A 14,630-nucleotide genomic window follows, 5' to 3' on the forward strand; every position below is an offset into this window, starting at 1 on the left:
TCTGCACTGCTCGTGCTGCCTTGCTGGCATTCTTCTCTCTCCTGCCCATGTACACGCAACCCACAGAGGTCACGTTTTGTGGGCAGACCTGGCTGATCCTGCTTTCTCAGCTAGGGAAGCTCTCACAACCAGAGAATGCCCTGCCCCACCATGTAATCATATCCACTGCAGACGGGAGTGTGGCATGTCAAATAGTACTTGCAGTTAAATGTCTACCCAGAATAAAACATCAGTGGCAAGCATGACTGATGAGGGAAGAGGACAGTTTTTCCTGATCTCTTAAAAATCCTTTTTCTGAAGAGTCCTCTAGTGTCCGAGATCTTTGCCTGCCTGCTTTTTTGCGGGCAGGAGCAGAGAGCAGGAGCAGTGTTTGAAGCACAGCTGTAAGTCGTGTAACTTGTTTTTAAAGTCACTATTTATTCTCCACTGATATTGTCTGCTGAGTGCAGAAGACCAGAGTCTGTGCTTTTGGTGAGTCTGTCTCCTGTGCACTGGGATTCTTATCATGATATTTCTTGCAACAATAACGGAATGTGATGCATTTCTGATGGGGTGTGGTGTACGTGCCTGTGTTGTTGTTTTAAAGGCTTTTGAGCTTATCTGGAAAATAAGCAGTTAGAGTCTGCAAGTGGAGTTGGTTTTGGGTAAGAACATTTTGAGACTAGACTTTGCCTTAGCCTCTTTGATATAACATTCAGGTTTCATTCTGTAATGGACAAGGAAGATTGTACAAATATATGTTTAGGAGTCTTTTTATAGTAAACAAATTATGTTAATATGCAGAAGAGAAAACAACTTTTAAAACCACTAAATGCTAGTAGTGAAATATAGTGACCATCAAGTATCTCATTTCTGAAAATAGACCACCAGAGAATTATATTTCAAACTGTTTTGCCAGCTGAACATCTTTCTAAAAAGTTAATCTTTACAAGAACAGAAGAAAAGGCTTGAACAATAAGTCTACATAAAATAATTGTACAAGTAAATATCAAGCTAGTCAAGGGAGCAAAATTTGAGTGAACCTCATGCACACAGCGTGTGTGAACAATAAGCCAGGGTGGCCAGACCCTCCTTTGGGATAAATCATCAGCATAACGTGAGGATTTGGCCCAGAGTTTATGATTGCAACGTCTTGCTCCTGGTTGAAGTGCAGGATGTTCTGTTGGTTGTTTACCTTTGCCTTGACCAATGCTGAGAAGAGCATAAAGAAGGCATGGGGTGGAAGGCAGGAACTCCTGGGACTCGCTTTGCTCAAAGAATGTCCGGTTCTGCTGCCCATGTGGCAATTGCTGTTACTCATCTTTTTCCTGCTTCATTTCTTCTTTTCTCTTAGTGCTTGGGAAGGCTGATCTCAGAAATGACCTCTCCATAATAGGCAAAATCCTAATGTTCTTGTTGATGCCCAGATGTTATGTTGATGGAAGAGCTCTGAGGGTGGTGGGAGAAGGGTAAGGAACAGGCAGATGGTGGGTGGGAATGAAAACAGGATGGCACAAAAGCAGAGAGATCTGACAATGCTTTTATTTTTGTTGTTGTTAGACAAAGACTAAGAAAATACGAGCTCAAGTGTGTCATGGAAAAGTGCTGGAGCTCCATCCTTCTCTCTCAAGCCAAGCCAGTTCCTGGAGAACTCTGGATCTGCCAGTGAAAAGCAGTCAAGGTGGACTCTTCCCTGTTCCCACCATAGACCTCTGTCAGCAGAGTGGAATTGCATCATCTGTGTGGACTTTCTGGGCAAGGTTGGCCACTAACTGTTGTTGAGGGTTTAAAAATCCAGAAAATTGTATCATTACAACATCCATGAATCTGCAGTTGCATTGTGCTTGGTTAAGGGTTCGCTTTGATCTTCCCAGAGAACCTAACCATAGCTAGCTGTTTAATAAGCAAGGAAAGGACTTCTCAAGTCTTCTGGCCCATCCCCTGAACCACTACAGGAAAAACTACCTTTGCCATTGCAGTGAAAAGCTTTTTAATCTGCTTTTAAAGACTTCCCATGATGGGAGCTCCATAGCTTCTCCAGTCAGCCTATTCCAGTGCTTTCCTTTCACTAGAGGGTTTCCTTGAACATCTAACCTGAATCTTTCTTGCCAAAATTTAAGTCCATCCTCTTCACTATCATCTGTGGATGTGCCCCGTAAACTATTTTCTTGTTTGGATACCTTTTAGGGACTGTGATTGTGTTGTTCCCTTGCTGGTGGCCCATTCTCTGAGCTCAGCAACCTCAGTTTTCTTAGTCCTCTCCCATAGGCTGTATTTCCAGGTTGTCTGGTCATTCTTCTCTTTGGCTTTTGCACTCTCTCCAACTGCTCCATATCCTTCTTGAAGTTGAAGGCGCAAAGCGGTTCGGTGGAACAGCTGAGGCCACGCTGATACTGCACACAGCTGATGCATTTTGTTGTGTATTCTACAGGAAATATTGCATATTCACTCTTTTGGAAACAGCCTGCAATTATAGATGCCTGTTCACTATAATCTTTTCACAAGGCACATTTGCAGGTGCATATTAGTGCTTACTCCTTTCCTTTATGATACTTGTCCATGTTGAACGTAATCCATTTTTATTTCTGTTGTAAAGATCATGTTAAACTTCAGTCCTGTTCTCTGATATGTTTGCAATGGCTTCCACATTCCCATCATCTGCAAAACTAAATGTGCTCTTTCTGTTTTATTATCCCTGATTTTAGGGAAAACACTGAACAGAATTGGATCTGAGACTTCCCTGCAGATCTCTGGTGAATCAACTTGATAATGCGTTGTTGGTGTTCACCTTCTGGGTGCGGCTGGATACCCAGGTACCTGGCAATGGGTAGCCACTTTGGCATCCATGCTGAAGAATCACTCAAACTTTCTGAAATCGATAGGTCTAAAAGTGGCTGAGTACCCTCGTTTTTTAAAATCTAAATCTGACCAGATCTGAGGACTTTTTATGTCTGAAAAATTCTGTTTGTAGCCAGTTCAGAATGGGAGTTACTAAAACCCCTTGAGGGCAAAAAACATTGCCACCTTTGGGAACTGGAAACAACCTGAGAGCCACAGTCTCATGAGATTTCCAGCTCATACAAACTAGTTTCTGTGTGGGTAGGAAGCATTGCGGTAAAGGGATCTGAAGATGAGAAGGGGCAGAAAACTTTTGAACGTGAAGTGTGAACAGAAGCTCAGTGAAGTCAATGGAAACTCTCTGACTGGTACCTCATGGTCGTGTGGAGGGCTGTTAAAAAAGAAGAGCACAGAAAGATAAAGTATACTGTTGAACCAAAAAGATTGTTAAGATAGGAGAGGAAAATAATTTCGGTAGAAACTCTGAGGGCTGTGGAAAGATATCCTTCCAAAGGCTACTTGGAAATGTTTAAAGAAAGCCCTTTCCAGTTAAGTAGTAATGGTAACACAGGACCTGAAAGAGAGAAAGGAGGTGGAACAGAATAAAACCAAAACAGAAATACAACAAATGTAGAAAAAATGAACCAAACAAACTGCTAGCTTTCTGAAATTCCAGGTGGTGTGTACCACCCTTGCCACATTTTAGGGTTTCTTCTTTGAAATTTTTCTTTCTCCTCTCTGGGTAGTGAGCACATCTCCTTTTGTTGCGGGGAAAACTGCCCAGCTGCCTTCAGTGCAGGAGCAGCAGCTCCAGCAGCAGCAGCAGCAGCAGGGATGATGGAGCTGTGGCTCTGTGTGTCTTTGGGACCCAACGCCACGCAGCGTCTTTCCTGTTCTCCTCTTTGCTTGTGTATTTTGCTCCTGTTCAAATAAAGGTGCTGTGATGTTGCTGGTTGGATGCAGCATTTTTCTCAAACAGATAAATACTCTGCCTCCTGTCTTGACATGCTAATTGCTATTAAAAGCAGTGATGTCAGTGCCTTTTGTGGGCCTGCATGTGTACAAGTGTCTATATAAAAGTCTGGGGGCAGAGTTTGTCTATGCCATAACATTTTATCAGCAGCAGGGTAGCAACGGGAGGAGAATTGGTCCCTGGCTGCTGTTTGGTTTCTAGAGCCTGTAGACTGCCTGCTTGTTATAATAATGAGAAATGCAAGTAAGTGGCATTGCATCAGCACTTGCAGTCCCACTTTCTATTGCTGTCATCAAAGGGTTTAGGAAAGTTTGCATTCAGAGGAGTTTTTTTTACAATGCACATATGCATTTGCACAATACTGTCTGGGAAATCCTGTACTGTAGAGAGCAACTTACGGGTAAGGCATGATTTGGGTCTGGGTACTCGGTTCAGTGGTCATGGCCATGACCAAGTGAGAATCAGGATTGAAAGGAGAAAATCGAGGTAGGTTCAGGTGGCCCAAGAAAGAAGTGTGGCTGGGAGCTGGATCATAGCCAGAAAGCTAAAAAAGTGAAGTTGTACCACCCTGGTGTATGAAGCTGATGTGGATTTTAACCAGAAAACTGGAATAATCCTGAGTCCCAAAAACCACTTAGAACAAACACACTTGGAGTATTGTAGATGATTTGAACACACGCTTTGCAGATGATTCTCATTCATTTCTGCCTTTTTTTTTTTGGTTTGGGGAAGCTGAAGCTTTGTATGAGCTAAAAATAGCAGTACTTACAACCACTTGGATACTTACATTGTGTGGCAGGAACAGAATTATTGCTCTGAGCCTGGATTTCTAGCTACTGAAGAGTTAGTGTTGAAATCTGAAGGTAAAATTCCGTGGTGATTTCCTAGTGTTGGATGTCATGCGGTGCTTTCAAGTTTACCAGCCACACAATAGGTGGGATAAAACTGATACTGATAAAATTAGCACGAAATGTGTTGCTATAGAGAATCCTGAAATGGCATCAATAGGAGCCCCAGGAACACATAAATGGGTTATGAGCGGCCTCTATTGTGGTCAAAAATAAAATATTTATACAACACAGACCCTGAAAGTGAAAAATCAAAGAAACATTTGGTGGGAGCGAGAAATTCATCAACTGAAAAGTGACATTTGCAACCCAAGAATTATCTTTTGCTCTTAAGAGCAAGGATTTTCTTTATTATCCCTTTATGAATCCTTTTGCTTTATTTTTCTCCTATTAAGAGCAAGGATTTTATTTCTTTGTTAATCTTTTTGCTTTCTTTCCCTCCTTTTTACCTCCCTCCAGCCTAGAATAAAATAAAGTGAGGGATTGTCACAAAATCTATGCAGCTTTTGTAGCTCACATGAAGTTTGAAGATATGAGCAGGAGATACTGAGCTAGCCTCATCTCAGTGCCAACTTTCACTTCTAGTGAACACTCCAAATTCGCGTAAGATGAAACATAACTGTATGTTATACTAAGGGATCTGACCTTGTTACTTGTGCACCTAGCTGTTCGTTAGATTTTATGTCCTGTACTTGGAGGCTATTTTAGACATCCAAAAAGTACTGAGGATTCCGAGCAGTGCCCCAAACCTCCAGGAACACTTGGGTTAAGGAGCTGATAAACTCCCCGTACCACAGCAATGTCACTGCACCAGGCACCGGGGGGCATTTTAGCATTGTCACTGGGCTTTGCTTATCACTAGATTTTAGGTTTTTTACTTTTTAAATTTTATTTTTATTTTTTATTTACCCACTGGTAAGTTGCTGACTTTTGTCTTTTAGATCACATACCCTTTTTGGGGCAGTTCTCCAGGAATATCTTTTTTGTTTTCCTTTCCCAAACTCACTGCCATCCAGCCCTTCCTGCACCTGGGCACCTGGGGGAAGTTTGTTGGAGAATGGAGTGATAGATTTGGAAAAGCCTTCAGCCTATTAATTGGTGCCTGGTTCACATTCTGGTTTTACAGACAAGTTTTATTATCAAAATTGTACATTTTAATCCTTTGTTATAAGGACTAAGAAACCATCAACTATAGTTAAAATGGAACTCTATTGGCTGTCAGGGGAGGAGAAGGCTCTTGAAGCCATCGGATTTCTTTAAGAGAGCAAAGTTAGTCAGTCATCATCTGGATATTATTGGATTTATTTATTTCACTTCATTAATTTTTAAAGTTTGCTTGCAAAGAAATATATATCCTCTTTGGAATTGCATAAGTATTGGGATGAATATTTAACACATGATTCCCAGAGACATGGGGTTTTGAAACACACAATGTTGTAGCTATTACAAATTAATGAATGTTCTCTTAAATATTTCTGTTTTATATCTTTGCTTCCTTAAAGCCTTGCCAGTATATGGGAAAAGAAAGTTTAATAAAAATAAGCAAATTGCTTTTCAGTTTGCTAGAAGTGATTGATTTCTGCAGACACTTGAATGGCTCTTTCCAGCAGTGCTGGGAACCCAGCGCATGGATCTCATGGGCTTCTGAATCAGGTCCTGTGGTCTGAACTGAATCTTGTGTGCGTAGTCACAGTCCTGCTGAACTCTCCAGAGCTTTAGTGATCCCTGCTAGCCAATGATACAGTATCTCTTCCCCCAAAATGTGTGCTTGGTTCGTTGTAAACTGAGGCATTAGGTGTGTTAGAGGAGCATCATCACCGCAGGCTTAACCTGAGTTCTGGGATCTGGGGCAAACCCCGCGTGTCCTCTGGGCTGACAGGGACGTGATCCCCAAAGCCATGGGGACAAGCGATGACAATGTCCAGCCAAACTACGGGTAAAAACATCTAACCTGACTGTGGCTGTTGGTTTCATGGTATATAAGCTGAGTTCTGTATTCAAGCATCTTGCAGCAGCAACGGCTATTGCTGGTTACTGGCAACGAGCCTGGGGCTGGGTCACAGCAGCAGCACGGTAATAACAGATGGGGAGAGGCAAAAAAAGAGAGAAACGGACTGGGTGTGTGTGGTTTGTGATCTGGTATCTGTTTTTCCCAGGTTTGGAAAATGTTTGACTTTTCCCATCTAGAATTCATTGGAGAATGATCCCGACTTTGCTGAATATTCATTTGGTAGCAGTGAGAAAGGGGGGATGGCCAAGGGGGAGCAGCACTGCTCCGGGAGGTCCATCCCTCACCGAAGGTCCCATGTGGGACCCTGGTTATTGCACCTATTACAAACCCACATTTCTCAAATTTTAGCTTGCTGCTTTAGTTCTGCTTGAGGTCTTTCATGTTGCAATTGCCTCGGTAGTTCAGAAATTATTTTTCTGCTAAAAAAAAAATAAATGTTAAATGCCAAAGAAATATTTGAATCAAAGATAATTATTTCACTTGGATGTGTTTGGTTGTTTAGTGTGGGCCAAAGCTGGGTCCAGAAGCCCACAGTGCTGTGCCGTGTACCAGCAGTGCTGGATGCGCTGTGATCAGCTGTAATGCACGGAAAGCAGAGCAAAAATTATTACTAAAGAAGCAAACGAAATACAGAGTTCAGTACACTCAAATGGAGAACTTTAAAAGTTTCCATTGTTTACTTATCTAATTAAGAATCTATCTCCATATAGGCACCCAAACGGCAGGTACAAATATATCTAGATGTCTATCTTTGTTCCACTGTACGTTTGCCTGCAGGTCTCTATAGATAGAAACATAAAATGGCATGTATATCCTGCTGGCTTTTGAAACTTACAGAAAATTACCAACAGTTTCTTTTCTCTAGTTTGCTCAAATGCTTGTGGTTATATATTCTGAAAGTATAGAATAAAAAAAAAAAAAGAAAAAGAGAAAAAGACAAAAACATTTAGACACTTTGAAAAGCAGTCGCTTTGTTAAAAATGCTTTTTTTTTTTCTTCTTCTTAACAAGCCAACACGCTATTTTGATTCTCAGCCTCTCTGTGTCCTATTTGATAATGTAAAATCGGGTAATATTGCTGATAAATATTAATTCAGAGCTGGAGTCACGTACAGCGTGTGGCACCTGATGTCTGGAATTCCAGTGGGATTTACAGAGCAGGGCTGGATCGCGTGTTTGTTACCAGGAACGTCTGGATATAATAAATGAAGCTTTTGCTCAGAGCACTCAGAGCCCTATTGCATCTTATTAACTGTCTCAAAATCCAAACTAAAAGGAGAAGTTGAAAAGAAAAAAATTTAAATAAGATCAAGAGGACTATTCCTTGTAATTATTTTATTCCAATAAGAATCAAAACATTTGGTAGCAGCACTTAAGCATGAAGAGTTAATTAAAAAGGGAAAATGCCTTAATGAAATTGTAACAAATTAATGTAATGAACATAAATAATATTTAATAATTGAATTAATCTGGCTTTCTTATCTCTTGCTTAAATTTGATTATCTTCTTGATTGTCCATTATTATTCAAAATCTACAAAGAGTATGAGCACACCTGGCCTTATTATTTGCTAAAACAAGACAGCAACAACGGGGACAGCACTTTGAATGTAACAATTCACAGCAATACTTGAAGACAAAGGAACACGGATCTGTTATGTGCTATTTTAAGCAGTTTCACTTTGAAAGTTATTAAAAAATTTGCTATAGATTAGTATTCAGTTAAACCCTTCACTCTGGTAAGTTTATGATGCTGTAGTGCTGTACATGAGCAGCCAGTGCCCCTGTTTTTAAATTTTTTTCCACTGCTGTGTCATGTAATACTGAATTAATTCAATATTATTTTTAGTTATGAATCTACTGGGTTTTCTTATTCTTGATATCATTAGGTTTTACTTTATGCATTTTTAAATTATACAAGTCCATTTCTAATGACATTGGTATGAATTACTACAAAAAAGTTAATGGCTTAATCCTGATATCCTCAAATAAGTGGTGACTGGGCAATGATTTCAGTGACATGAGGATTCCTCCAGCTTTCTCTTGTGATTTATAGCCCTGAGTCAGGAAAGCTCTTAAGCACAGGTACTAAGTTAACTACTTACTTAGGTCCCAGTCATTTCAGGGGGATTTTGGTATCAGACCATTGGGAACATATTGTTAATACTGCATTTGTGTCAGCTGCACTGCAACCACCACCTAAATCCAGCTGGCAAAATCCATCCAGACTTGTAAGGAAAAAAACACTTCACTAAATTTACAAAAATTAGTATAGAGAATAATGAATCTGAAAGGGTTCTAGCTCAGAAATGAAAACAAACACAATACCTAATATTTTAAGGGGGTAATTATTTGCTGAGTTTCTGTTCCTCCAGCCGTGTGCTCTGAGGGGCTGAGCTGTGCATCAGCTGTCTGGGGAACCTGCAGCTTTTTTCCTGCTTCGAACTTGCTAGTTATTACAAGTAGCTGAAGAAAGGCTTTTGCAAGCTAAGTGAATTTATGACTAGCCCAGATCGGAAATCCTAACTGTTATTCAGCTGCCACTGGCTAGCCCTGTTGTAGGGAATTGTTCTGTTCCTTGATTGAATGGTTTTAATTTTCACTTTACTTCCATGTGTATTACAGCCTGCAAAATGAAAACTTGCTTTCCGTGAGCGTTCACTATAGCAGAAGAGACTCACACATCAGCTGGAAAAATTAAAATAAACCCCAAATCCATGAGAGCAGGCAGAATCAAACAGTAACAGATCTGTACAGCGTTGCCTTTGGTGAGTCTCCATAGCTGTGACCCATTCCTGCGCCTGAGTCTGCAGCCTGTAAGGAGGCAAAGCCTTCAGCTCTGAGGGGCCACGGGTGTTTGAGAGGAGCTCACTGCCGCTGTCTCATCAGCTGCAGGTTTGAGGTTAGTGATGTGCAAGTAGCTCTAAAATTGATGGTTTTGAAGGTCTGACCCTGTGTGGTGCTGAGCACTGTCCCCCATCAGCTGGGGACCCCCGTCACTGCACAGGGCACAGCCCAGAGGAGAAGTTCCAATAAACTCCTGGTGGTATCTTGGCATGGTGGTTTCATGGTAATGGATCAAGGTGTCGATGCTCTCCAAGAAGAGTGTTGCTCCTGGAGGACTGTCCCCTTTCATCGGGTGGGCATGCAGACCTGCCTCTGGTTTTGGTGGAAGCTCCTCGTGTGGACTCAGTTTGGGCTGTGAGAGCGCTGATGGTGTGAATTTGGGACCCGCAGCTTTGAGGAGAGCTCTGCTGGATGGATGAGCTGAAGCCGCTGTAGGGAATTCACTTACTGAATTGCACCATGGAGCTGTGAACTAGCTGTATCTCCTGACATGACTTGGGAGCAGCTGAGCTCGGGGAGGCCTTTTAATAGAGTTTTGAAAAAGATGTTTTGCAATAGAGTGTAAAGAAAATTGAGGCTTAGTTTTGTGTATACAAAGGCACCGTGATGCAACGTTGGGGTGGTCGAAAGGAGAAGGCATCACAAGCATGTGAGTGCAGATTGGGTGCCGGAGTTGGAGATGTGCTGGTCACAAGGAAGGGACCAAGCAGGGCCCTTGGAGCCCTTTATTTATATATCTACAGGGCGAGTGCCAGCAGGACGGGGCCAGGCCCCTTCCAGTGGTGCCCAGCGACAGGACAAGGGGCAACGGGCACAAACCGCACCACGAGAAGTTCCAGCTCCACGTGAGGAAGAACTTCCCTGCCCTGCGGGTGACGGAGCCCTGGCACAGGCTGCCCAGCGAGGTGGGGGGGTCTCCTTCTCTGGAGACATTCAAACCCGCCTGGACGTGGTGGGTCCTGCTCTAGGAGAGCTGCTGCAGCGGGGGGGACGGGGTGAGCTCCAGTGGCCCCTTGCCGCCCTGGCCCCGCTGTGACTCTGTGATTCACATCGCACCAGGAGACCTGGGCTGGAGGGTGAGTCGCTGGTCTGGGGGCGGCTGAGCTCCTCGCACAGTGTCTGACAAACCGCTTAGACATTGTCCACAGGTTTGTAGGGGCTGATCTTTGAGATGGGAGGAAGCAGCGCGCTGTTGGCTGGCCGGCTGTGCTGCCAGGGAAAGAGGCTTCCAGCTGGGATTTTGGTCAACTGCTTTGGCAGAGCACTTTGGGAAGTCTCTTACCAACGGTGCAGCTCTCACCAGCACCTCTTAGAGCTGGGCAGGGTGTCGCCGTCTGGCCCTGTCCCCTCGGCCCGCTGAGGCGTCTGCCGGCAGGGTTCCCATCCCGGTCTGTCTGCTTTCCCTCCTGCTGCAGAACGGTCTGCACCGCTCGTGTGGGACCCATCCTGGCTCTCCTTGCTGCAGGTTTCCCTGTCGGGCTGTGCAGCTCAGAGGAGATGCAGGCAGCTGTGCCGACATGACCCCCCACCCGCCCGGCAGCATCACCGCAGGGGAGAGCATGGCACGCAGCCGGCGCAAACCAGGGTGTCTTAAGCCATTTTCTCCAGCATCTAGTTTCCTTTGCAATTGTTTGGGTAGTTCTGTTAGTGAAAATCATAACGAAGGAAAGTTTTAATCTGAGCAGTCAAAAAAAAAAAAAAAAAAAAAAAAGAAACAAGAATGATCTGGAAAAAAATCCCCCAAACTCCTTTCGCCTGCCGCAGAGTGAGAAATGGAAATAAAGGTGGCCACTGCCTGTACTCGACAACGCTGCGACATGTGATATTTTCGGAGGTATCTCGGGAGCATCTACCACATTTTACAGCATGTGAGGCATATCATCTGGAGCCGTTTTGATCTCCTGTAACCTGTTCACAAATGCATGTATTTCATAACAGGTCCTGCGCCCCGATAAAGATCTCTGAGTTTCTTCTGCGCGGTATCTGCAAACAATTCAAAGCTGTTCCACACAAACAAATGTGAGAACCCCCTGACCACAGACTGCCTTTAGAGCAGACCAAGATTTGATGTTACTCATATCTTCCAGTACCTGTCAGAGTTCAAACAGGAAACCTGGTTTTTCCTCTCATGTCAACAACTTTTTTTTCTTTTTTCTTTTCTTTTCTTTTTTTTTCTGAACAGGCGTTCGGCAGCAGGCTCGCACTCGAGCAGTGGAAGTCCTGTATTTCTTCAGGACAAACAAGTACTTGCTCTGGTACGTCATTGCTGACATTAACAAGAGCTGAATATGTGGTTTTCAGTGATCCTGTGGGTGCTTCTATAGAAACGGACATACTGGCTTTGAACAATCACACAAAAAAGAAATTCATTCATACAGGATATAGGTAACGTGCAGCCAAGGGCTTGCCACAGAGAGTGCTTTGCTTGGGAAACGTCAGAAAAAAGCTGGGTACTCTCTCCTGGTACCGCTGTATTTTATGCTTACACAGTAACACTTTATCACTTCAGCCTGTTTGTCAGTTTAAGGCAAACTGGGCTTTACTCAGTAATTTTAGATATATGATATCCTGCTTGCCAGTGCCCCAGTGGTGTCACGTGAAATGTTTAAACAGAATAAATATTCATATTTACCAATAAGGAAGTTTCATCTGAGCATCTCAACTATTAATTAATTAAGATGTCCCCCCAAAAACCACAAAAAAGTCTCTTGCCCAGGTCAAAGATTTGGCCGTAGCCACTGCTGTATGTTTTGGCACTGCTGGGAATAGAAATTAGGAATTATAGCTGACAGGCATCTCCCTTAAGCAGTGCTCATTACTTACCTTTCGTAACGCTGATCAATAAATGTAGTCAAACTGAAACTCTCAACACTTCCCAGTCCAGGCTTGGAAATGCTTTAGTAACATTGAACTTAATCTCCCCATGAAAGTGGGAAGTGGAAGTTTATAATGGAGATTAATCCTTGATGTGGACCAATGTTTGTGACAGAAAACACTGACTCTGTCAAGGAATGGGCTGGTCCCGAGGATCGTTTTTCCCTGTTTGATTTATGCTTGACAGATGTAAAAACCGTCTCAAATGCAGCTGCGTTAAGAAAAGAACACACAGGCATTTCCATGACTTTCATCTTGCTTTGTATTTATGTCATTATAAAACACGCTTTTGTGGCATGCATAATCAAGGGGCAGAACATCTGGTAGAGTCTTGTTACAGCAAAATGTTCATAAAGTTAAATATGATAGTCGTCTTTTTTTATTATTATTTTTTATAAAAACAACAAGCAGCTGGATAATATTATGATGACTAATAATACTGACTGTGAGTGATACATGCTGAAATGATGGTTACAGACTCACAAGATGGAGAGGCAGAGAAGGTCAAGGATCTTCTTGGTCCTGAGCGGGGCAGGGGAGCATGTGACGGCCGGTATGGCGGGGCTGCCCCGCAGGACACCGGCTAAAATGGCCTTTGTGAACCACCAGCCACCTGCAGAACCACACTGGCCATTCCGGTAATAGGCTTTGTTTGCTCTTTATTTCTCTGTTTCCAGCAGGTTTCTGCCCAAATGATTAATTTTGATTTTTTATTTTTTTTTTTTTTTTCATTTTTCCCAGTAGCCATTTATGGTAACCAAGCTCTTCACCTAAGACCTGACATATCAAGGCTCCCAGAAAATGGCACTGCTGTGCTGTTTGTGTAGCCCGGTGCTGGTGTTCAACGTGCTCCTGTTGATCAGCTGCAGACCTGGGAAGACCTTCACCTCTTGCTCCCTCAGCCCATCTCTGCCTTAAATGCCTGTAGACCAGTAGCAAGAAGAAAGGAATTATTTGCATTCAATAAAAGAAATATTTCCTTTCAAACTTTCTTTCTAACTCTTAATATTTCACAAAACTTCAGTGGAAAAAAATAATCAACTCCAGGTATGGACTACTTATAAGCCTGATTCGGAAAAGAAACATGTGCATAGTGTACATGGCTAAAGTCAAGTACGTGCTGTTACGTCCTGCTGAATGAATAAGTACCTGTGGGTCAGATCAGCAGCTCATATCAGAAATGAGTATTAAAGCATTGACAAGGTCTTAATTATTTGCCTTCTGCTTTATGAAACATCTGTATGTGTCCACTTGGTGGACGCCCCGTGTTATCCACAGGATCTTCACCTACTGACCGCGATTCCCCGGGCACTGAGCCTGACTGAGGATGCTGGTGCATGAACGTGGGTCCTGTAGATGTGGCTGGCGGGGCTTCCCTGGCCGCAGGGCGACGTTACAGGGTGGCAGGAGCTGGGCTGACTCGGGGCTGGCGTCATCTGGGTGCTGATTAAATGGGTTAGTCCTTGGTGCTCACGTTCCCCCAAGGCAATGCCTGCTCCATGTGCACCACTGCATTCAGAGGTATGTTCATGAAAGTGCTGCTGATCCCCGCTTAGTCAGGGGTGTGATGAGCTGCAATTAGGTAAGTATAAGTAATTATAGTCAACTACTGTTTTAAGGCAAACTGGGCTTTACTCAGTAATTGTAGGTATTACTGTTACCAGTACGCATACAGTGGTATGTGTTTTACAGTTATGAAAGCTTCCCAGTAATTGAATGATAGATTATTGCTACCAGCCTGTGCATGTGGAAGAAAACAGAAAATTCTGTTGCTTTTTCATGGATTCTGTTACAAACAGGAAACTTAATCACCCCATAATACTTAGGAAACAAATGGGTTCACCTTGCTGGTGGTTCACACGTGCATTAGGAACATATGCTTGTGCAACCCAGCATCCATAGCAGTTGTGATGAACATACACATTTGGATTTATGGAGGGTTTTAAACTGATGAAACAGGCCTATGGAGAATGTAGCATCACACCCCAGAGAGCGGTGTAGCTTACTGACCCGCTACGACGCGCGGTGGGTGTGCCACCAAACTCGGCTCCCACCAGCACGGCCAAGCCTTGGGAATTCGGTTGTTACAAAAACTCACTGTTTGTAACAACGCTTCAGGCTTTCCCCTGGTCATTACACGGTTACCTTGCCAGGGCCCAGCCTACCACCCTGCCTGGGCAGTGGTCTTACTGGTGAGCCCCGGCAGGTCCGACACGGGTCGTTGTCTCAGGTCCCCTCCCCGTTAGCACAGCCAGAGCCGCAG

General features: G+C 43.4%; 1 long non-coding RNA gene across 5 annotated transcripts in view; it reads left to right on the forward strand.

The window, feature by feature from the left end:
• The window catches only part of LOC114016273 (uncharacterized), a 33,471-nt gene extending 20,117 nt beyond the window's left edge, over positions 1 to 13,354 (forward strand). For 2 of the 5 annotated variants that reach the window (XR_008733717.1, XR_008733713.1), the window contains 4 exons: positions 1,540 to 1,739; positions 2,685 to 2,792; positions 11,676 to 11,748; positions 13,112 to 13,354. This is a non-coding gene — a long non-coding RNA (uncharacterized LOC114016273). Of the gene's footprint in view, positions 1 to 127; positions 476 to 1,539; positions 1,740 to 2,684; positions 2,793 to 11,675; positions 11,749 to 13,111 lie in introns of those variants that run through there. The other 3 variants (XR_008733714.1, XR_008733716.1, XR_008733715.1) reach the window with 3 other exon arrangements.
• The last annotated feature ends 1,276 nt before the right edge of the window (positions 13,355 to 14,630 follow it).

Source organism: Falco cherrug, chromosome 8 (genome assembly GCF_023634085.1).
Source record: "Falco cherrug isolate bFalChe1 chromosome 8, bFalChe1.pri, whole genome shotgun sequence".
Lineage (NCBI taxonomy): Eukaryota > Metazoa > Chordata > Aves > Falconiformes > Falconidae > Falco > Falco cherrug.